Below are 9,186 nucleotides of genomic sequence, written 5' to 3' on the forward strand. Positions count from 1 at the left end.
TACTATTACTATTACAGTTGTAACGTGAATAATGTGATACAAATAGAGCTAATGAAGTACAAACTCATATAACTCACAAGTAGCTGCTACTTTGTTAAAAGTTATAAATGTCAATTAATTATTCATATTGTTGTTTGTGGGGAATTCAGTAGGTTGACTAATTCAAGCAACTCTCAAAGTATCTGCATAACCTGAACCATACATTATGAACACATCCATTAAAATAAAGTTGAATTCATGGAATATTAGGCAAGGAATGAAAGGAAGAATTAAGTAGGTCCAGCAACTAAGGGAATCCTCTCACCTTGTCGTCAACTGCACACTTCTTAGGGGTCACAAGAGATGCTCTCACTGGAAAGCAATCCTGGTGCGTAGCATGTGGCGGTCCCTGCCATGCGAACACAGAGAGAGACAGAGACGAGGTACCAGAAAAAACCCCCAAATGTATTCAGCTGCCAACAGAATCCTCTCACTTGTCTACAATCGTGTACTCCGCAGCTGTCACGAGAGATGTCCTCACTGGAAAGGTGTCCTGTTGCGTAGGCTCTGCCGTATCCTGCCGTACAAACACAAAGAGAGACGGGGGGGACAAGGTACCAGAAAATAACCAAATGTATTCAGCTGCTAAGGGAATCCTCTCACCTAGTCTTATGCACTCTGTAGGTATCACAAAAGACATCCTCAATGGAAAGGCATCCTGGTGCACAGCATACAGTAGCCACTTCTCATTGACAAGATGTCACGGCCCCTGGACCCGCCCCACGACTGTCCGCTTGCTTGTGTTCTTAACCCAGCCAACCAGGCTGAGAACAAGTCGTTTCCGCTCGGTGAACTGGGAGAAAGGGACAGTGTGTGGAAGCCCAACCCCAGTCATGTAGGTTTGCTTCTAACAGTACCATTACCAACACCCACTCTGGTGCACTAGTTTGAGTGTATTAGAACTAGTAGCACTGCTGAAGCATTACATGTATCTATAGCAAATATCTATAGCAAATATTCTGACCATGATGAAGTGATAGGTTGGTTAAGGCAAACTGAGTATGCAATACATGTTGCTTAGGTCACTTGCTCTAATTGTACACAACTGTAAATCTACACAACTGTACATTAGTTAAAGTCTACACAGTGTCAGTGATGTGAAGTACAACTGAGAGTTCGCCTGTTGTATTCTTCCAACAGACATTTTCACAGTCAAGTTCTGCGTAAGTGGGGGAAAAATAATATGAGCTTCACATCAAAGAACATTTTAAACAAATGGACTGATGACTGTATGGCTTACCCAGTATAGCGAGAGTTCTATATACACTCCAATTAAGACTGACATTCTAGACTTGATCTCGTATTTACCGTTTCATCTATATTCTAATGTTAAAGAGCATAAAGCTAAAACAACAATACAATGTCATTGTCTAGTCCGTTATGAACTGCCAGTTATATGCATGCTAGACATGTTTATATGCAAATATTCAACAGCATGTTTAAGAACTGCACATCCTGATGAACAAAATGCAGAGCAAAAACACACAATTCAAAATACTCACCATTACTCACACAATACTCACCATTCAAGAACAGACACCTGTGCCAAAGTAGGGAAACACATAAGAATATTGATTGTGTAAAATTTAAAGAGGAAGTCGCACCGATAAAAGGCGCGTTAGTTATTGTGAGTTCCACAGCGGTGTGGTAGTCTATAAGCCTATAAAGGGAAGGAAACAGTGAAGTGCACAGAGTAAAGAGGTATCTTAGCACTTAACACATACTACTAGGGCTGTGTGAAATAGCCAGTAATTATTTAATTTGCATTAAAAATCAACAGAATAAAAAATGAAAATTATCTTTAGATGCAGCTCTAATTTGTTCTAATAGAAGGGATAGTATGCATAATTAGAAAAATATTTGAATCTTTTTTTTTTACTGTAAAAGAAGGCTTGCATTTGAAAAGTTAATGTGGTGGCCTTTTATTATCTAGCTATAAGATATATACATATATATACATATATATATATATATATATATATATATATATATATATATATATATATACATATATATATATATATATATATATATATATATATATATATATATATATATATATATATATATATAAAGTTCCTCCGATAAGTTTATATATATATATAAAAGTCCTCCGATGGTCGGGGGCGGGGGGGTAAAGCAAAAACAAATTTATCAATTTTCAATATTTCGCACGTACTTTAAATAAAATATTTAGTTATGATTTACATATTAGATTTTTTAGGCCTTCTAAATGTTTACTTTTGATACATTCAATAACTAACGTTAATGCGATTTATGTTGCCTAGCATTAGGCTAATGAAAATGAAGGTTGCTGCGTTTATCAAACTATTAGTATTTATTTAATGATCCAGTGTGACCAGCATATGGACGATTTTCGAAAAATGCTTTAACTAGCTAATATATTGAAATATTAGGCGTTGTTAAAGCCTAGTATAGTTAATAGACTAAAACAGACCCAAGCCTCGCATTCACGCTATTAACGCGTTCGGTTAAATGTTTTTTAAAAGAACGTCCACTGTTACATAAAAAGCAAGTTGTGGTTGATCTCCATTATGAAGCTAAATTCTTCCATTAAACATTTTGGCACTGTTGAATGCTGGTTCATTTTGAAAAACTGTTTTATAATTCGTGTAGTTAGATCATTTGGCTCACGAAGATGAATCCATGTGCTCCAAGTTATCCGATGGCCTCGTTGTACGTCGGAGACCTTCAGATATTACCGAGGAAATGCTATACGAGAAATTCAGTCCTGCTGGCCCAATAGTCTCCGTACGGATTTGCAGGGACGCGATGACCCTCCGCTCACTTGGATACGCATACGTGAACTTTCAGCAGCAGGCAGATGCTGAGCGTGCTTTGGACACTATGAACTTTAACATCATCAAAGGCAGACCTGTGCAAATTATGTGGTCCCAGAGAGACCCCTCTCTGAGGAAGAGTGGAGTTGGCAACATCTTCATCAAGAACCTTGACAAGTCTATTGACAGCAAAGCTCTTTACGACACATTCTCTGCCTTTGGGAACATCCTTTCCAGCAAGGTGGTGTGTGACGAGAATGGCTCTAAGGGCTACGGCTTTGTGCACTTTGAGACCCGTGAGGCTGCGGAGAGAGCAATTGAGAGACTTAATGGCATGTTGCTCAATGACCGCAAAGTGTTCATTGGCCACTTCAAGTCTCGCAAGGAGCGTGAGGCTGAGATGGCGGCCAGGGCCAAAAAGTTCACCAATGTGTACGTCAAGAACTTTGGAGAGGACATGGACGACGACAAGCTGAAGGAGATCTTCAGCAAGTTTGGCCAAACGCTGAGCACTCGCGTCATGACCGACGAGAGCGGCAAGTCCAAGGGCTTTGGCTTTGTGAACTTCGAGAGGCACGAGGATGCCCAGAGGGCTGTGGATGAGATAAATGGGAAGGAGCTGAATGGGAAGAAGGTGTATGTGGGTTATGCCCAGAAGAAAGGCGAGAGGCAGACAGGGCTGAAACGAAAGTTTGAGCAGATGAAGCAGGACGGTATGACTCGCTACCAGGGAGACAACCTGTACGTCAAGAACCTAGACGACGGTCTGGACGACGCGCGTCTACGTAAGGAGTTCTCTCCGTTCGGGACCATCACAAGTGCCAAGGTGATGATGGAGGGCGGCCGCTCCAAAGGGTTTGGCTTCGTGTGTTTCTCCTCGCCGGAGGAGGCCGCCACGGCCATGACGGAGATGAATGGGCGCGTTGTAGGCACCAAGCCGCTGTACGTGGCTCTGGCGCAGCGCAAGGAGGAGCGGCAGGCCCACCTCTCCAACAAGTACATGAAGCGCACGGCCAGCGTGAGTGCCTTGCCCAACCTCGTGCTCAACCCCTACCAGCCTGCCCCGCCCTCCGGCTACAACATGGAAGCCATTCCACAAGCTCAGAACTGGCCTGCCTACTGCGCAAGCAGCCAGCTGGCACAACTCCTCCCCAGCCCTTGCTGGGCCATGCAGTGCGTCCACCCACAGCAAGTCCAGGATATGCCGAGTGCCATCGGTCCAGCCGCATCCTGCCCGCAGGCCTTCAGCGCCATCAGACCAACCACCGCCTGCCAGGTCCCACGCACGATGGCCTATCAGACCATGGCATCTGAGGCTCCGGGGACAGGGATGGCCAGCGCGGAAGCTGCCAACAAGGCGTCGCTGGTGAGAGCAGTACCACAGTACAAAACCACCTCAGGCGTTCACAGCCCACAGCAACACCTGGGCACACAGCCCTTAGATATAAATGTCGAACTTACCATTTATCAGTCAAATCAATTATAAAACATTTATGTTTCTCAACCCACAGCAGCACCTGGGGGCAGAGCTCCAGGTGCCCGTGCAGCTGGCTGCGGTCCATGTGCAGGGTCAGGAACCTCTCAGTGCCTCCATGCTGGCTGCTGCACCTCCACAGGAGCAGAAGCAGATACTGGGTGAGCGTCTGTTTCCCCTGATCCAGAACATGCAGCCCACCCTTGCAGGGAAGATCACGGGTCTGTTCCTGGAACTGGACAACTCGGAGCTACTGCATATGCTGGAGTCTCCTGAGTCTCTGCACCCTAAGGTGGATGAGGCAGTCGCTGTGCTCCAGGACCAGTGCGCGCAGGAAGCCGCTCAAAAACTTTAACCAGTGCTGCGCTTCTGGCTGTCTAATGGAAGAATAAGCAGTAAAAAAAATTAACATTTTAACTGAAAAAAATAAACATTGAAACTGAAATGCATTGAACATTGAAATATTTTTGCCATGTCTGTAGACATCAAGCCTGTAAGGGTTGGCACCAGGCCGAGGCCCCCTCGACCAGAGGGAGGCGTCGAGTCAACCACGCCACTGATCAGGATCAACACCCAACAGCTGGGCTAGACCTTATATAAGCCCAGTGACCCAATCATTCAGTGCTGGGTTTTTGATAAAGTTTTGAGCCAAGCTCCTAGCCGGTAACTCTGGGTATTGAGGTCTGTGAGCCCTTGTGCTATGCCTCTTTTCTGTTCTGCGAGGGTGTCAGTGTTTTTACACGTCCCCTCCCTTCTCCAGTTTTCCCCTCTCGAGTCTGTCTCTCTCCTGAGGCTTCCCTTAGCCATTCAAGTTTCTCCCCGTTTTCTGGTTTTGTTTGGGAACTTTTAGTTCGAGTTTTCCCCAGTGCATCGGGGTTGCCATTTCTTTCCGTGGCGTTCTTTGTTCTCCCCTTTTCCACGCTCACCGAGGTGTTTCGTTTTTTCCTCTTGTTTTGCTTGATCCAAGCTCTAACTGTTCTGCACACGAGCCCACCATTGTTAGAGTGTGGCTGCTTACCCAGTAAGCTATTGGTGTCCTCACCTAGCTGACCTGGATTCAAAACCACCTTACAAAGTCCAGGCCTTGGTTATTCTAAGCTTAAAATGAAAACGACAGAAAAAGGTAAAATCATTTCAAGTTTGGTTTATTTGTCGCATACATAGTCATACACAGTATAACTCACAGTGAAATGGTTGAGTGCTCTGTCCAATCTGAGGAAAAAGAAAAACAGGGGTGCATAGAGAAATATATTCTATATATATACAAAAATATATTAATAGTGCATGTACAATATATATATATATATATATATTATGTTTATATGTACAATGTATATATGGATATTTATATATGTATGTACAGAATGTACAGTCCCATCTTGCAATTGACATATTTACAGTTATATGTTACATGGTGGTAATTGAACATATTACAGTTATATTGAACATATTACAGTTATTTCTATTACATATTACAGATTTTGACATGAACAGCTGATCATTTTTTTGTTTTTATTCCTCTTAAAGTTTGAATGTTCAGATTGTCAGTTCTTACAGGTCATAGCTGATCATTAGATAAGTGTATTGGGTTGCATTAATATAAATGTAAAGATCAAAAAAACAAAACCCCACAGTGTAGCTTAAAATAGAGAATAATTCTGTAATATTCCTTTATGTACAACACAATTTCAAATGACCTTATTAACAAACCAGTAAAGACAGGACGAGAAGCAAAGGTCACTTACACGTATTAAATCTTGAAGCAAACAAACTGCAGCTGCAAGTGCCACACTGCCATCCAGTTCCACTCTCTGGTCTGGCGACGGTCATATTACAGGAGCAACGAGAGGCTGCCAACAGTTTCTTTTAGCTTGTCTACTGAGACGGTGAAACTGGCCAACCAGGTGAAAAGCATTGTGAAGGAGAAACGACTTCGACTGCCGACGTGGGAAAGTAGCAGTCAGAGCAGGTCTATTGGAGCAGTGCGATGGACTCTGCCCAACAATGGGCTGCAAGCCCACATCTCTGCACATAGCAACAGTATGTGGTTCCTAGGTGCCCAGTCGGCTAGTTTTAAAGTTCAATTCAAATATTAAATAAAAATGCAGACTTCAGAATTGGTTAAATAGCATAACTGTGCACGTACTTTATTGTAGGTTAACATTAACACGCATTATTGAGGCACCCTCTGGAGAATGTCTAAAAATCAGAGAACCCACATTTTCATACATTTTTCAGTAGTGGTTATGTATTCACCCCACATTCCTTTACATATTTGCGTTTGTCTTCACGTCCATTGCATCCAAACCATACATTTGTCAATATATGCAAAGTAATATAAAACACCCACACCAGTTGGAACCTGTTAACACCACATTCCAAGAGATTTCTCTTGACCTTATCCTAAAGAGATGGTCCTGAGCCTGATGGAAATAATATCTCATACTTGGGAGGACATGGACGACAACAAGCTAAATGAGATCTTCAGCAAGTTCGGCCCAACGCTGAGCCGTCGCGTCATGACAGACGAGAGCGGCAAGTCCAAGGGCTTTGGCTTTGTGAGCTTCGAGAGGCACGAGGATGCCAAAAGGGCTGTGGATGAGATGAACGGGAAGAAGTTGAATGGGAAGCAGCTGTATGTGGCTCGTGCCCAGAAGAAAGGCGAGAGGCAGACAGAGCTCAAACGCAAGTTTGAGCAGATGAAGCAGGACGGCACGACTCGCTACCAGGGAGTGAACCTGTACGTTAAAAACCTAGACGACAGTCTGGACGACGAGCGTCTGCGTAAAGAGTTCTCTCTATTCGGGACAATCACGAGTGCCAAGGTGATGACGGAGGGCGGCCGCTCCAAAGGGTTCGGCTTTGTGTGTTTCTCCTCGCCGGAGGAGGCCACCGAGGCAATGAAGGAGATGAACGGGTGCATCGTAGGCACCAAGCCGCTGTACGTGGCCCTGGCGCAGCGCAAGGAGGAGCGGCAGGCCCACCTCACCCACCAGTACATGCAGCGCATGGCCAGCGTGAGTGCCGTGCGCAACCCAGTGCTCAACCCCTACCAGCCCGCCCCGCCCTCCGGCTACTTCATGATGGCCATTCCACAGGCTCAGAACTGGGCTACCTGCTACCCGAGCAGGCAACTGGCACAGCTCCACCCCAGCACCCGCTGGGCTACGCACAGCATTCAGCCACAGCATTTCCAATACATGCCGAGTACCATCAGGCCCGCTGCAGACCAATCTCTGGGCCAGGAACCTCTCACTGCCTCCGTGCTGGATCTGGAACCTCCGCAGGAGCAGAAGCAGATGTTGGGTGATCGATGGTCTGTTTCCCGTGATCCAGAACATGCACCCCAACCTTGCAGGGACGGGTTTGCTCCTGGAGATCGACAACTTGGAGCTTCTGCTTATGCTGGAGTCTCCTGAGTCTCATTGAAACATTGAAACTGAAAAAATAAAAACGCATTAAAAATTGAAATATTTTTGCCTGGTCCATAGACTCCAGTTTCAGGCCTTGATTACAGTAAACTAAAACAACATGTAAAAAGGCTAAATGATTGACACGTGTACAGTCGGTGACTCCTTTCTTTTTGTTCCTCTTACTGTTCGAATGCTCAGAATGTCAGTTTTTGCAGTTGACAGCTGAGCATTAGGCATGTGTATTGGACTGTATTAATAATACAATTGAGGATTCATTGCTGTTCAGGGACCCAGCAGTGGTAACTTGGCAGTGGTAGGGCTTGAACTAGCAACATTCTGATTACTAGTCAAGTAACCTCTGAATAGTATTATTATGATTAATATTATTAATATATCTTACACTGAGGTCTGCTGAAGCTTACCCAGGATCCTTTGCAGCAGCCTGCCATATGCACAAATCATTACGAAAGGACACAGAATCTCTAAACTCCCTTGTTTTATGTTATTAGTTTGTCTAATTCAATGTTAAAGCACTTTCCCCTGTAAACACTCTTTTTATGACCTCATTTCACCGTTTCATGACTTTATGCCACGAACCAACCAACTATTCTTTTATACAACTCTTTTCAAACACTTCAACCATTGTGGGTAACTACACTATTATACACCTGTAATTCTTGTTATGCTATTTATTTTATTGGTACTGTCGATACATCGATGTTAGGAGAAATACCTCATGAATACTTTAAATGAATCCTTAAAATGACACCTATTCCATTTACTAATGCTAAGCTTGCTACAGTCTGAACTTCTAGCAAGTCAAGAGAAGTCTCATGCAGTTTCTGTATTTTCTATAATTGCTTAATATATGGATGGTTTTAAACTCAATAACATACGCACTTGCAAAATATGTGAATATAAAGGAACAAAAATAAATTAACATAACCACATACCTAAACATCATCTGGTACCATCACCCCATCACCCCTCAATGCAGTATGAGGATGGTCAGATTGTTGTATTTACTAATAGTTACCACTAGTATTAAAATAACAGTAAGCCCAAACTGTTCGACTATGTCCTCTTAAACAAACCTGTGATTTTTTAAATATTTGGACCACATCCTCCTGCAGAATAAAACAATCAGGAAATACAGTTGAGTTGGCCCATACCGCCCTCACATCAGTGTGATTTCCGTCAATGACGTGTTATGGCTCTGGGTAAGGAACAATGTTATATTGTTCAATAAACTTTTCACAGGATGCATATTTTTCATTGTTTTAGCAAAGTTTTCGCTACCTCTATACAGCAAACACCAGAATCGACAAGGTTTACATTAATTATAGTCAGTAGAATTAAAGGGAAGAGGCCATATAAAAGGCTGGGATCTACGTTTAGCAGACTCGGCACTGTGTTACTAGATATTGCCCACATTCCAGTAATTTTATTAAGTCCTCTT

This window comes from Electrophorus electricus, unplaced genomic scaffold, assembly GCF_041902795.1.
Source record: "Electrophorus electricus isolate QZ-2024a unplaced genomic scaffold, ASM4190279v1 Scaffold29, whole genome shotgun sequence".
NCBI lineage: Eukaryota > Metazoa > Chordata > Actinopteri > Gymnotiformes > Gymnotidae > Electrophorus > Electrophorus electricus.